Source organism: Biomphalaria glabrata, chromosome 11, assembly GCF_947242115.1.
Source record: "Biomphalaria glabrata chromosome 11, xgBioGlab47.1, whole genome shotgun sequence".
NCBI lineage: Eukaryota > Metazoa > Mollusca > Gastropoda > Planorbidae > Biomphalaria > Biomphalaria glabrata.
Window position 1 is genome coordinate 8,707,830 of NC_074721.1, and position 13,911 is coordinate 8,721,740.

The 13,911-nt window shown below is 39.1% G+C and overlaps 1 protein-coding gene and 1 long non-coding RNA gene across 8 annotated transcripts in view; one reads left to right on the forward strand and one right to left on the reverse strand.

The window, feature by feature from the left end:
• The window catches only part of LOC106059772 (mucin-16-like), a 172,223-nt gene extending 169,432 nt beyond the window's left edge, over positions 1 to 2,791 (reverse strand). The window contains exon 1 of one of the 4 annotated variants that reach the window (XM_056003652.1): positions 2,468 to 2,791. The gene's annotated coding sequence lies outside the window, so the exon portion shown is untranslated. The remainder of the gene's footprint in view (positions 1 to 2,467) is intronic. The other 3 variants (XM_056003651.1, XM_056003654.1, XM_056003655.1) reach the window with 3 other exon arrangements.
• LOC129921631 (uncharacterized) overlaps positions 1 to 13,911 on the forward strand; it is a 151,658-nt gene that overhangs the window by 114,344 nt on the left and 23,403 nt on the right. Inside the window, exon 4 of one of the 4 annotated variants that reach the window (XR_008773573.1) lies at positions 1,190 to 1,933. The exons of 2 other annotated variants lie outside the window; for them this stretch is intronic. This is a non-coding gene — a long non-coding RNA (uncharacterized LOC129921631). Of the gene's footprint in view, positions 1 to 1,189; positions 1,934 to 13,911 lie in introns of those variants that run through there. One more of the 4 variants, XR_008773571.1, reaches the window with a different exon arrangement.

The window sequence follows — 13,911 nt, forward strand, 5'->3', positions numbered from 1 at the left end:
AAGGAGAACTTTATAGAAAGATTGTTTTACTTTGTGCATGTGAATAGAAAGAGAAGATTGGGTGACAGACTATTTTTTTATTAAAATTTCAAAAATATCTATGTGGTTAGTGGTATCATTATTTTCATAATCTCTATTGTTAGAACTAGAGCAGTATTCGTGTGGCCTTAGTATTAACTATAGAATCTCAATGATATTATTGTAAAAGTAAAGTTCCCTTTTTTAGACCTTGCGATCTATGGTACAGATAAGTTAAAATGTCACCTGTCTCTGTGTTCCATGCTTAACGAGGGTGTCATGTGGCCAGCACAATGACCAACCGCCTTTAATTTGTCCCAGATAATTTCAGGTACCCATTAGAGTTGAGTGGACTCAGGAGCGCCCAAAAATCCCTAAATTGAAAAGCCCAGTGTTCAAAGTGATTCGAACCCGTAACCTTTGGAAACTAAGCGCTTCACCACTCAGCTTTGACGCCCCCCCCCCCTTTTTCGTATTATTAATTAAATGTTTAAATTTGTTTTTTTACATTTATGTTTTTTAAATTTATGTTTTTTTTTAATTTATGTTGACTTGTTTATCTCTTAAAACAAAAAGTTTGCTTTTATCAGAATCGGACATCTACAGGTCTTTTTTAAGAACATGACACGCTTCAATAAACACTTAATCAATCACACTTGTGAATAATTAATGACAAGAACATTAAAAGTGCTGCTGTCAAATTACAGTTTTTAATAAACCATTACTTGTTGTCAACTAGAAATGTGTAAAAAAAAAAAAGATGAGTAGATATATCGTACAGGACATGACATTTTTTCTCGAAAACTACCTATGACAGCTTGTCGTGATACGTATACTTATTATATGAGATATGAATTTCTTTTAAAATAGACTAGATCTAATAACTGAATCTGACATGCTTACTTTTTTACATGGTTCGGAAACCATGCTCTGGACCACTCAGCCACCGCCCCCCCCCCCTTTTTTTTTATTATACGAGATTTGGAATTTTAAATTTAAGTATTGTCTATTTAGCCATACGTGGCGCAGACACTTTAAAGTTAATAATATTATAACAATAGTAGTATTAATATTATTTATAATGTGTTTCATGTGTGTTTCTAATTCTCTGGCACTGCCAGGATCTAGATTCATTAAAAGTGAAATAAAATTATTGTAATTATTTTTTTAGGTCCAATTTCTTGTGGACACCTGTGGGAAGATGCATCTGAGAGACAGGAACATTTCTTGTTCCATATGCCAGGACACATTTGTACAAACGCTCCTTCTTTCCTATTGCTATTAGAGCATGGAATGGGTTGCCTGAGTCAGCCAGGTAAACCAATGACTTGGCAGAATTTAAGTCATTGATTAACATGCATGAATAGATTGACCTAGTAACGTAGGTCTTGATCATTTTCTTTTTTTTTTTTTTTTGAATTAACGTCTGTAATTTATAAGATAAGATAAAGTTTCCAAACTTGAGTCCCCTTCTTAAGGTAGACATTTTACAAATAGTTACTCTTCGTGCATTTATTATTTTAAATCTTCAGTATTAATCTATAAATTATTTCTATCACGTTTTGCAAATAAGCTTTTAGTTCACAAATAAAAATAGTTTTCTTTAACTGAAGTGTCTGACAAGGTGTTCTTATTTTTTTATATAATATGGGACTTCGGCAATTTGAGCAGTTCTACTACTGAACTCCTATTTCCTACATCTAAAATATTTCAATTGTTCATTTCGTTTGTTGAACATCTGAGCCCAGTAACGCATAATAGTAAACACAATATGAAGAAAATAGCATTGAAAACAAAATGTTTTAAATTCTCTGACATTTACAACTAGTCTAAAGTATCATTAGGTATTTATAATTGATTGTATTCACTTAAGTATTCTAGCCCTTGATTGTAATTTAGATTAAAAAAATGTTTCATAGATTTCAATATGGCATAATCTATGCCTTAGTTGTCTTCTCTTGTGTACATCTGATTTGATTAACTTAAAATGCTGCAACGAATGGTTCGATCTTTATTAATACGACTTGATTTCTTCTATCCCAATAAAACGTGCCGGTTCTAATGCTTAAGTGATGACCCTGAAATCGAGGCCAACCTGTCTTTGGCTGGCCTTACGTTACAACAACAAGAGTTACGGGTAACGGAAATTATAAAAATTCTCTGCTGTTTTGAAGAGAAAAAACAAAACAGCAATTAAGTTTAATTAATTAATAATAATAATAATAATAACACAATCAAATTCAAAACACAATTATCCAGGTGTAGATTTGTATGAAAGCACAGCCGACTGTGAGGCAAATTCTGTTCAACACTTTTTTGATCTACAATAATTTAAAAATAAATTTTTGAAATTTTTTCTAGCACTGCAAATTCTCATTTACAAAGTATAGCAGTAAAACAGAGATCTGCGTTATTTTGTGTATGTCCATTGTTTACATTAAATACTTACATACTCTCCGCGTAATAGTAACGAAATGTAAAGAGAACACATATATTGGAAATTATCCCACAACAGCAGACGACAGAACTGAGCGTTCCAAAAATCCTTTTATACCCCCTATTAATAGAAGTCTGTTAGGAATCAGATCGCATAATGCAATCAGTCTCTCATGAAGAACTATTATAGCTGTATTTAACAAAAAGGGTAGGGGGGCGGAGGGGTAGAACAGAAGCCTAGAGTGAGACATTGTCCATTTAAATAGAATATACTCTTCAAGTTATAATGTAAGGAAATCGCGAGATATTCTTTTTTTTTTTTTATTCTTTTGTTGCCGTGACCTGGATGCATTCACGATGTACGATCATAAATGGCTGAAGGCGGGTAAGGGAGGGGTGATTAGAAGGGGGAGAGGGGGGGTTAGTCCAATTTACGACTAGCGCGTCGTCATGGTCTGTGTATTTATTTCATGTCAGAGATCTTGGAGGCATTTCCAAACATTTCCAACCATGCGCCGATAAGATGCTGTCTTTAAGAAGGCTAAGAAGCATAACTCTGGTGTAATCCCTGTACATTTTTTGTAAATTTTGGTTTTCTACCAGGACAGACAACTCTTTTGAGCTTGGAGTTGTCAAACTAGGATTTGCATTCCATAAAAAAAAAAAAGTCAAATAGTTTCAGCTATTGTCAGTTGTGTAATTGGGCCGGTCCTATTATGAAGGCGATGTAATTTAGACGAGTTCACCTTTCTTTCCAGTAGGTTCATCGATTTATTGACGAATTGGACACATTATACTAGTGATAAACGCCGGCATGTTTGAGTGTGGGTCTACGGCAGAGCGTTTCTTAACCGGGGCTAGAGGGGGGAGGGGTGGAAAACAAACAAAAAAACGGGGGGGGGTGATGTTTGAGTGTGTTATCTCTGCTAGTCAAGGGATTTTGGTCTTCGACTTATTGAAACGGTGTCACTGGCATTATTTCCTCCCCCGACATCGTACTTTTAAAAAATGGGGGGGGGGGGGGGAAGGGGTTAACAAAAAGAGGTGTCTGTGATATGGTTCTTTTTGCGCTTTTAAACCTTTTTGCAGCATGGAGGGAAAAAAACTCTCAAAGAAGGTCTTTTTGAAAGCAGTTCCAGCTACGTCTGCAGAGACTTGAACGGTTATTTCAAATTGAACACGTTGCTTCGGTGTACAGGCCTTGCGTATTGACAAGGTGCAGAGATATGGGAATTAGGACTTGAGTCCCTAAATCCGACCCAACCACCCACTATTGTATATCTAGGGCTTGCAGTCATGTGGTTAAGATTGAGCTAAAACCAAAACCCTACGACGCAATTTTAACACCTATTTTAAGACGAATATGCAAACAAACAGTTCATTGTGCGTCTCATTCATGATGAACACCATAATATACACTAGGGCTTAAAGTATATAAAGACGCTACATAAATTAATGTTATAATACGAATGTTGTATATTGTTACATTTAAAGTGTCTGCACTAAGTGTGGGTACAGAACCAAGACATAAATTTAAGTTTTGATATCTCTTATAATAACTAAGCATATCAGATTCGGTTCTCGGATCTAGTCTATTATAAAAGAATTTTATATCTTGTATAATAAGTAGATATATCAGCGCCCGCGGGGGAGGGGTGCAACTCACCGTGCAAGGTGGTGCACTTTCACTCCCCTGGATTCTGAGCAGCCAAATTCTAGCCTTTTTTTTTTGCTCCATCAGATCAATCAAAATCTAACTAGCAACTGAACGAGTAGTGCTTCCACTGGTGACTGAAGTACAGTTGTAGTAGACAAGCCTCAGGCTTATTAGGAATTGATGGCTGACCATGTACGTGCACCCCTCTGAATTCTGAGTTTTTTTTACACCTTCAAATCAATTAACTTCTGCGATGAAGCAACTTAACTGTTAGTGCTTTCACTGAAATAAAGTTATTAAGGATAAGCTATTATTGTAATAAACTAGAATAGGCTAATCTGTAGTACATGTCTGACCATGTGCGCTTTATTATAGGCTTGCAGTTCAATATTCTATAGCACGTTAGTGGTGACGTTTTGTTTTCATTTGCACATAATTATAGTTATCATTATATTTAGTAAACGCCTAGAATATTATGAAAGTGGGTTATTTTATTGTCTTGGAGGAAATATCTTTGCCAGTTGTCTTTCGATGTGATGAATGTGAAAGTTTCTTTGAACAAGAGTGAAGAGTGCAGTCATTTTGGTAAATGTATTTACTTCTTGCGGCCAGTGTTAGCGCTCGATAAAATAAAATAGCAGGTGAAAGACGTCCACCAGTTTACGATAGAAGAGGTAAAAGAAAGCTCTTCCCACGCCACCTGACTCAAAACGTTGATTTGTATCGACGGAGCACTGGCAGCAGCAAGGAATCAAACTATACGAGCAACAGCATGAATTAACTGCGTGTTCTTGGTATTTCGGTAATGAAACTGCAGGTGTCTCTGGCACTAAACAGGTGTGTTTGAGCGTTAAATGTGTTGATGGCGATTGCATTGGAGAAGAATTCATTGGTTTTGTCCCTGTTGTTAATAGAGACGCACTTCCTGTGTCATTGTCCGCGAATACATTAAGTACAATCAAGACATGGACAAACTACTCGGCCAAGGCTACGATAGCTGCCCCGTGATTTGTGAAAAATATCCAAAAGCAGACCTTGTCCGTTGCGCGTCCCTCACACAGACTTAAACTTGTTATCATTGACCTGAATGACGTTTCAGATATACGTAATGCTGTTAGTGTCATCAAGATGATTATCAGTTTCTTCCTTAACAGTTCCAAGCGAGAGCGTTGGTGCTAAATTTACCTCTTTTGTGTGAGACACGATGGACTGAGAAATACGTATTCATTCACTCTACAAGTCACAACTTTGAATAGATGTTTGACTGTTTGGCGTATTTTAAAATAACGGTTGTAAGTGAAACCAGACAAACTGCATATGTGTTTCTGATTTGTCATTTAATTGTCGTCATTATTCATCTTTTCTTGAACAAGTTTCCGTGATGTTGCAGTCTGTCCATCTTAGCATAAGTGGCCGCTCAACAGCACATCAGCAGTCACATTAATGGCATAATCAAATGCTAAAAACACTTCAGGAATGGCATCCTAAATAAAGTGACACTGCTGGCAGAGAAATTTGGTATTGAGTTGGTGCTGCCGAGAATTCGCAGTCGACAGACGAACCGAGTAAAAACCAAATGTTTGAATTTTGGGATTATTACAGAACATGGCTTAACATTCCGTTTCCTGATTCGTTAGTTAAATAAATAAATTATAGCTTTTTGTATAGCGTTACTTTTATGCTTAAAGCATGCTCAGAGCGCTATGGTCCAATCTGATTTGTGGATCAGTGGGGGGAGGGATATCTGGGAGAAGGTTTTCCGTGCTGCCTTTAGGCTTTCAGTAAACACAACTCTGCTGAAGTCGGCTTGTCCATCGCGTCGATAAGCAATTCAATAGTAAAGTTATTGACAGTTTTGGCAGCGATTGCATTTTTTGTTTGATCGGCCGTCTGGATGCACGGGCCACAAGGATAAACTTACCAACGTGTAAATAGTTTGTTCGCATGTTCGTTTTTGTTTTTTAATTTCATGTAACAAGTATTTACAGTGAACTTAATATCGCATAGGTATGAAGGCGAGTGGCCACCAGTTCCTTAATATTTTTACCTTACCTATCCCTTAGTCTGTTGGACCGTTGGGGCACCATGCAAGATTCATCGACCGTCTTTCTCCATTCCTCTCTGTCTTTTGACTTTCAATAGCAGACCCGTCCATTGTTTTATGTTGTCCTCCCATCTCTTTCTCTGTCTGCCTCTTCTTCTTTTTCCTGGTACTTTTCCCTGAAGGAAGGTTTTTGCGAGCTCCGAAGATCTTGTAATATGGCTATAGATTTTTAGCTTGCGTTTCTTTTTTTTTTTTACGATATTTAGCAGGTCATCGTGGGGTCCAATAGCTGCAATAACCCTGTCTCTGATCTCTTGGTTTGTGATGCGGTCTTTGAATGTGATACCTAGGATCCTTCTGTAGCATCTCAATTCCATTGCTAGGATCCTCCTCTCTAGCTCTGCAGTCAGCGTCCAAGTCTCACTAGCATATAAAAATGTGGCCATGACTATGGCCATGAGTGGGCACCAATTCTTTGCTTTAATATTAGCTTTAATACAAAAGTTGAAGCTACGACTATGAGCCATAGGTGGCACCCCCCTGCAAAATATACTGCAGGCGCCTATGTATATCAGATTCAGCTTATTTAAAAAGAATTTCCTATCTCGTATAAGGTATATCAGATTCAGTTCTCAGATCTAGTCTATTATAAAAGAATTTGTAGAAAGCTGGAATTTCCAAATAGTAGAGAAAGGAAAAGTGAATGCTTTCTCGTAGTTTTCGGCAGCGTACGGTTGCTAGGTAGCTAGCTCTATAGAAAGTTAAGGTAGTTGGTTACAGTTTTAATTGTAGTTCTGTCTAAATTACATCCGTTTCTTTCAATACACTTTTGTACCTTTGTGTTGGGAAACGCTATCGTCTGAGTCGTGGTTATTTAGCCGGGGTACCAGTGGCATTATATCAACGGACGTGATACTCAAGTGAGGAACATTTAAGTCATTTTATTGGACCAAACCAATGGAAATTCATTTTGACTACAATTGTCCACCTCAGCATTACTACCATAACAATAATTATATAGTTAACAACATTCACACACGCAGCATTCGCACACTCACAGCCAGCACTTTCTGACTTAGGGTAAAAAAGTTGTATGTACTTTTAGATGAAGGGTAAAAAGTTGTATGTACTTTTAGATGAAGGGTAAAAAGTTGTATGTACTTTTAGATGAAGGGTAAAAAGTTGTATGTACTTTTAGATGACTAATGACCTTGAAATACCCTGATCGTAATGTACAATGATGTATTCGCCTGTTTTGAACCGTCAATAACAGAAGAAGACAATCTTAGCTTATGAAATTTCAATTAGTGCCAGCTAGCCTTGCCTGGTACTGCCTTATCCTAGAGTTTATTTTAAGTATATATTTTATTATATTAGATACAAAGGGTTAGGGTTATTTTATTATATTAGATCCGCCGTATGCCGGTCCAACTCCGCCGTATGCCGGTCCCAAGCCCGGGTGAGAAAGGAGGAGGGTTTGGCGTGGGGCTAGCGACCCCACCCTGTAAAACCACTATTGCTACAGAAACGGCAAACTCGACACATAATGAAAACTATACATGCGGCGAGGGCGGCCAAACCCTGATGACGGTGTTGGATCAAAGCCAACTGGAAGTCCAATACCCGATACATGGCAAGCCTTTCAACGCAAGGAAACCGACTCTTATAGGCACGTGGAATGTAAGAACCCTGAATCAATGCGGTAAACTGGCCCAACTTTTAAGAGAGTTTGACTCTTATCGGCTGGACATCCTTGGGATCTGCGAGATGCGGTGGACGTCAAGTGGAAAAATTATCAATGATGGCAAGACAATAATATATTCAGGACATGACAAGGAGCACATTGGTGGTGTAGGAATCATCATGTCTAAAATAGCAGCTTCAGCGCTAATTGCTTGGAAGCCGATCAGTGACCGCATCATTACAGCTCGACTCCAAACAAAGCAAATTAAAGTCACTACCATCCAAGCTTATGCCCCTACAGAGGATGCAGAAGATACCATCAAAGATCAGTTCTATAATCAACTACAAACCACTCTTGATGAAACACCTACTCACGACCTAATTCTACTGATGGGAGATTTTAATGCCAAAATCAATCCCAACCGAACTGGCTTTGAATATGTAATGGGACCATATGGCTCTGCAGAAAACATCAGTGATAATGGCGAGCGTTTGATTTCTCTCTGCGCATCCAACAGCCTTTCAATTGGAAACACATATTTTAAGCACAAACAAATACACAAAAAAACATGGCGATCACCAAATGGGGAAACCTTCAACGAGATAGATTACATTTGCATCTCCAAACGATGGAGGTCATCTCTGTTAGACGTGCGGACCCGCAGAGGAGCTGATATCGGCTCAGACCACTACCTTGTCAGTGGCAAATGTAAGCTCCGATTGAAACGCCAACCAAAACGAGCCACACGACCCCGCCCATTTAATGTAGAGAAGCTTAAAGACGGCAATACTGCAGCACAGTTCCAATTGAAACTAACGAACCGCTTTGAGGCTCTTGCAGATATATTGACCCTTGAAGAAGAGTGGGCCAACTTCAAAGATACCACTATTGGGTGCGCAGAAGAAGTTATCGGAAGGAGGCGAGGTTCATACAAGGAACGGTGGATACAAGACAGAACATGGAAATTGATAGATGAGAGGAAAGAGGCCAAACGTAGACGAGATCAGAAAAATGAAACACAGGATCGCAGCCTAGCGGAAGAAGCCTATAGGGAAGCAGATCTAAAAGTAAAGAGAAGCTGTCGGCAAGATAAACGGGACTGGATTGAGCAGAAAGGACAAGAGGCACAAGCAGCTGCAAGCAGAAATGACACAAAAACCCTCCATCGTATTGTCCGAGATCTCACTGGAGCAAAGAGTGGACATGGGGCACCAATAAAAGACAAGCAAGGCAAAACTTTGTTAACGAAAGAAGAACAGGATGCAAGATGGGTAGAGCACTTTAAAGAGACCCTTAACCAACTGTCGCCAGACATAACTTACATATTCAAGGACCCCTCTCCAGACAATGATCTCAAGGTCAAGACAGACCCAATAACTGCTGAGGAGGTTACCATGGCCATTGCAGTGCTAAATAATAACAAAGCACCAGGACTAGACATGATATCAGCAGAAATGCTAAAATATGGGGGACAGTGCATTGTTAACAGAATGACTGATCTCTTAAATCTCTGTTGGCGAACTTCAAAAGTCCCAGAGGACTGGCAAAAGGGAGTGATTGTAAAGCTTCCAAAAAAGGGCAACTTGGCAGACTGTAACAACTGGAGGGGCATTACTCTCCTCTCTGTCCCAGGCAAAGTTTTCAGCACTGTTTTGTTGAGACGGCTTCAACAGTCTGTAGATGAAAGGCTCAGAGAAGAACAAGCAGGTTTCCGAAGAGGCAGATCATGTACAGAGCAGATTTTCGTTTTACGAAATATCATAGAACAAAGTTTTGAGTACCAACAACGGCTAACGATCAGTTTCGTGGACTTCAAAAAAGCGTTTGATAGTGTCCACCGAGAATCACTATGGAAAATAGTTAGAGAATACGGTATACCAGAAAAATTCGTCCAGATCCTACGACACCTTTACAGTCAGTCTAGTTGCTGCATTAAAACAGAAGAGGGAACAACAGAGTTTTTTACAATCGAGACAGGTGTGAGACAGGGGTGCATCTTATCTCCCTTCCTTTTCCTCCTAGCCATCGACTACATAATGAGGAGAGCAATGAACCAGACTGCCTTTGGTATTCCATGGCATGAACAACTCCGATTGACGGACTTGGACTTTGCTGATGATGTTGCACTACTCGGGGCTACAAATAAATGCATTCAAGAAATGACGGAGAGCCTAGACAGAGAGGCACCCAAAATTGGCCTCCGCATAAACTTGGATAAGACTAAAATTATGCGAGTGGGATATAAGGCAAAGGGTGTCCCCGTCAGACTTGGCGAGTCAAAGCTTGAAGAGCTGGACAAGTTCACGTACCTTGGCAGCATCATAACAAATGATGGAGACGCTTACCATGATGTAGCGTGCCGAATAGGAAAGGCAGGGAGCATTTTCCAAAGGCTGCAGCCTATTTGGACTAGCCAAGCCATTGGACTCGAGACAAAAATACACCTTCTCAACACAATCGTCATTCCAACTGCTACATATGCATGTGAGACGTGGAAGTCATCTGTCAAAATTGAGAAAAGACTAAATGTGGCTCAACAGAGATGGCTGAGACGGATTTTAAGAGTCAGATACACAGACCGGATCTCAAACAAGGAAATCCTTTGCCGAACTGGGAGTCGAACACTTAGTGAGGTTGTGACTGAGCGTCGCATGAGGTTTGCGGGACATGTTCTACGTCAAAATGAATTACGCACACCAAGAGTTGCGATAACATGGAAGCCAAAACGAGGAAAGCGCAAACAGGGACGTCCTCGTATTACCTGGCGACACACCTTCATGGAGGACCTCAGAACAGTGGACACCAGATGGGAAGAGGCTTCAGACATTGCCAGTGACAGATCATTATGGAGACAGCTTGCCGCCCAATGCGCCGAACGGCGCGGGAGGACCTAAGTCTAAGTCTAAGTAAGATACAAATATTTATGCGTTTTTGTTAAACTATTCTGCGGAGTAGACAACAAAGAGATGAGTTATGTACCCTTTTTTTTTGGTTAAGTCAAATAGAGTTATTGTTATTGTCTGAATTTATATTACAATAATTTTGTATTTCAGCCTATACGTCACCATGTGATATTTTCCTAAGAGGATTATGGGACTGCTTCATTAAATATTTGAACATAAAATTGAATTTTCATTAATATTTGTTACATAAGACTAAATATGTTACAATTGTTATGTTAGCTACTTAGGTTAGACTCTAAGGACACTAAAACCAATGTATACAATTGAACAGAAAAAATAAAAGGCCTACATGACACGACGAATTTCTCTTTACTGGGGCATGGCAGGCTCTTACCTTGGTGATGTCTCGGTTCGCCGATTCTCTCATATCGCTCGCTACTTCTGCACTATAAAGTGCGTATCCTCTAAAATTGTTCAAATTCAATGAATATTTTTGTATTGATGACTAATTGTGTTCTTTCTTCCGGTATTCTTGGTCTTTAGATTGACTTTTAACTATTACTTGGGATGTGTCGCGGGAAACGAAGCACACAGTCTGTTGCGATGTGTGAGGCCTGGTGAAGCTATAGCAATGATTATTTATTTACTTCTTGAAACATTGCTTTCACTCAGAGGCGGACTGAGTGTCAAAATCGGCCCGGGAATTTCTATGCATTTCGGCCCACAAATTCTATATCATATGATGGGCATCCATTTCTAGGTCTACCTGTCCTCAAAGTCATTGTGTCAAGTTTGATAATGTATTAATATGCATGTATACAGTGAACTCTACATCTTTATTAGAAATATAGGCCTTATGTTACTTTTTAATCGCTATGTATATTGGCCCTAAAAGGATGAAGCCTACTGATGTAGAATAGCAGAAAGTACCAATATGAGAGGGAGTGTTAAAGAATCCCTAAAAGGATGTAGCACTGTCTACGTATGAAGGCTATTACATTATTTCGGAAAATGTGTACAATTAAAATGGAATAACAATGTCAAGTCTGTGAAAGATTTGTTTTTAAACACGATTCGACAGACCTTTAAAGAAGAGAATATTATAAAACCTTTACACAATTTCTTACGTGCCATAGTGGCATCGATGCGGCCATTTCGGTTGCTCTACCGGCCCATTTGGGTACCGGCCCACCGGGCATTTGCCCAAATGCCCACATAGCCAGTCCGCACCTGCTTTCACTACAGATCTTCCTTTCTTCTCTTGCTTTCTGAGTCAACACTTTCCTAAATATCTAGTGGTGTAGGCTCTCGAGTGCTGTTCAGTGACTAGTGTTATTACTAGCTGTCGAATGTTAATTTAAATTATTATTATTATTATTACTATTATTATTATTATTATTATTATTATTACTTTAATAATAATAATTATTATTATTATGTAAGAAACGAGTATTCATTCTATGGCACTGCCAGAGTCACTGCCAGAGGAGCAAAATTCATTGTAATCCCTTTATCAGTATCCCACTGAGGAATTTACTTGTCATGTGGCAGGTCTTCAGCAGTACCGCCCTCTGACAGGCAACGAGAATCTTCTTAGGAATGTATGAATGCCTTAATGCCTCTTAGGAATGCCTTGAATCGGTGAGGTCAGTTGTCATTATCCTCTAGGTTGATGTAACAGTGGGGTATATTGCTATTTTAGATAACTTCCATAAACGCTTAATCTCCAAGCCTAGGTTATTATTATTATTAAATGACCTAATACTCATTCCCTGGCACTGCCAAGATAGGAATTCGTTAAACACTATTCATTATAGGGACATTTGAGGGCAACACAGATTGTTGTGGTCACTGACTCAAAACCTGTACTACAGGCTTTGCAAAGCCCTGGACCATGGCCCCCAATATCGACACTGTCATCATGGCTTTACATAACATAAAGCAACGCTATGGCACCCCTGTTATAATGCAGTGGGTACCGAATCACATAAGCGTAACCTGGCAACACCGTTGCAGACACATTGGCCCACCAGTGAGGGCAAACACCACCCATTGAACAGGCTGTGAGTTTTCATCATGCTGTGGCTTTAATTCAAAAAACAGAAATGGAAAAGTGGTTTGAGTGCTGGGACAAGTCCCAAAAAACCCTTCCAGTCTGGGAGCGCATGAGGCGCCCTGACCGCACTTACCCGTGGTGGAGGCTGTCCACTGTCCTGTTGGCTCATATTTCTCACGGCTATGGCCAAATTTCGACTCACGGTGCCCCCGCTGCGGGTAAGTGGAGGAAACCGTGCCTCATATTCTGTTTGACAGCCCCAGACATGATTATCTCCGTCTCGACAGGTCTGGGAAATAAAAAATTCTCGACCTGTATGGTGACATGTATGCACTACGCAAGACAGCAGGGTTTCTGTCCAGGGCTTTTGCAAGAGAGGATTTAAGCCTATCAAGCCCTCACTCAAATGGAGTTTGATGATGATGATGATTCTTTATAGCCCAATAATATTTTAAATAATAGTAATATTATCCTTTCAGGAATTTTCTGATTTTGTCGCAGGTATGCAGCATGTAACAATAGCAGGTATGTTTTGGCCTTGAAGGTATCCTTAAAGTCAGCTGTCATCACCCCTCCCAGTGATATCGCAGTAGGGAATAATCTTTTTTTAATTTTTAATACCATTGTTTGGATTGAATGAGTCTGGTTTCAATATGTTTTCTTTATTTTCAGTTATTTTTCTATGTTATGAGATAATGGTACTGAATTGTTCAGATTTTTCTTGAGTCAATAAACAATTAATCTAATCGAATATTACTGCCTTATCTATCGATATGTCTAACTCTAAGACTGTACATTGGTAGACTGTGAAACCTCCTAGAGTGACATATTCAAGTAGTACAGAGGGATATTTTTGTTTCTCTGACCGCGTGTCAATGTCAGATGCTGATGGAACAGTTTGACAATTTGCATAAGGCGTCATAGATAAGCAGATTTGAGTTTGGATTATGAAAGATCTTTATATGATATATGCATGTGTCTCGTTCACTTCAGATATGTATTTTTTCATATATATTTATAACAATTCTTTCAGGGCTTATGTGTGATGTGTCCACTGAGTAACTTCATTAGAGTGCCCTACAGAAAAACGACATTTAAAAGTAAAATAATGAT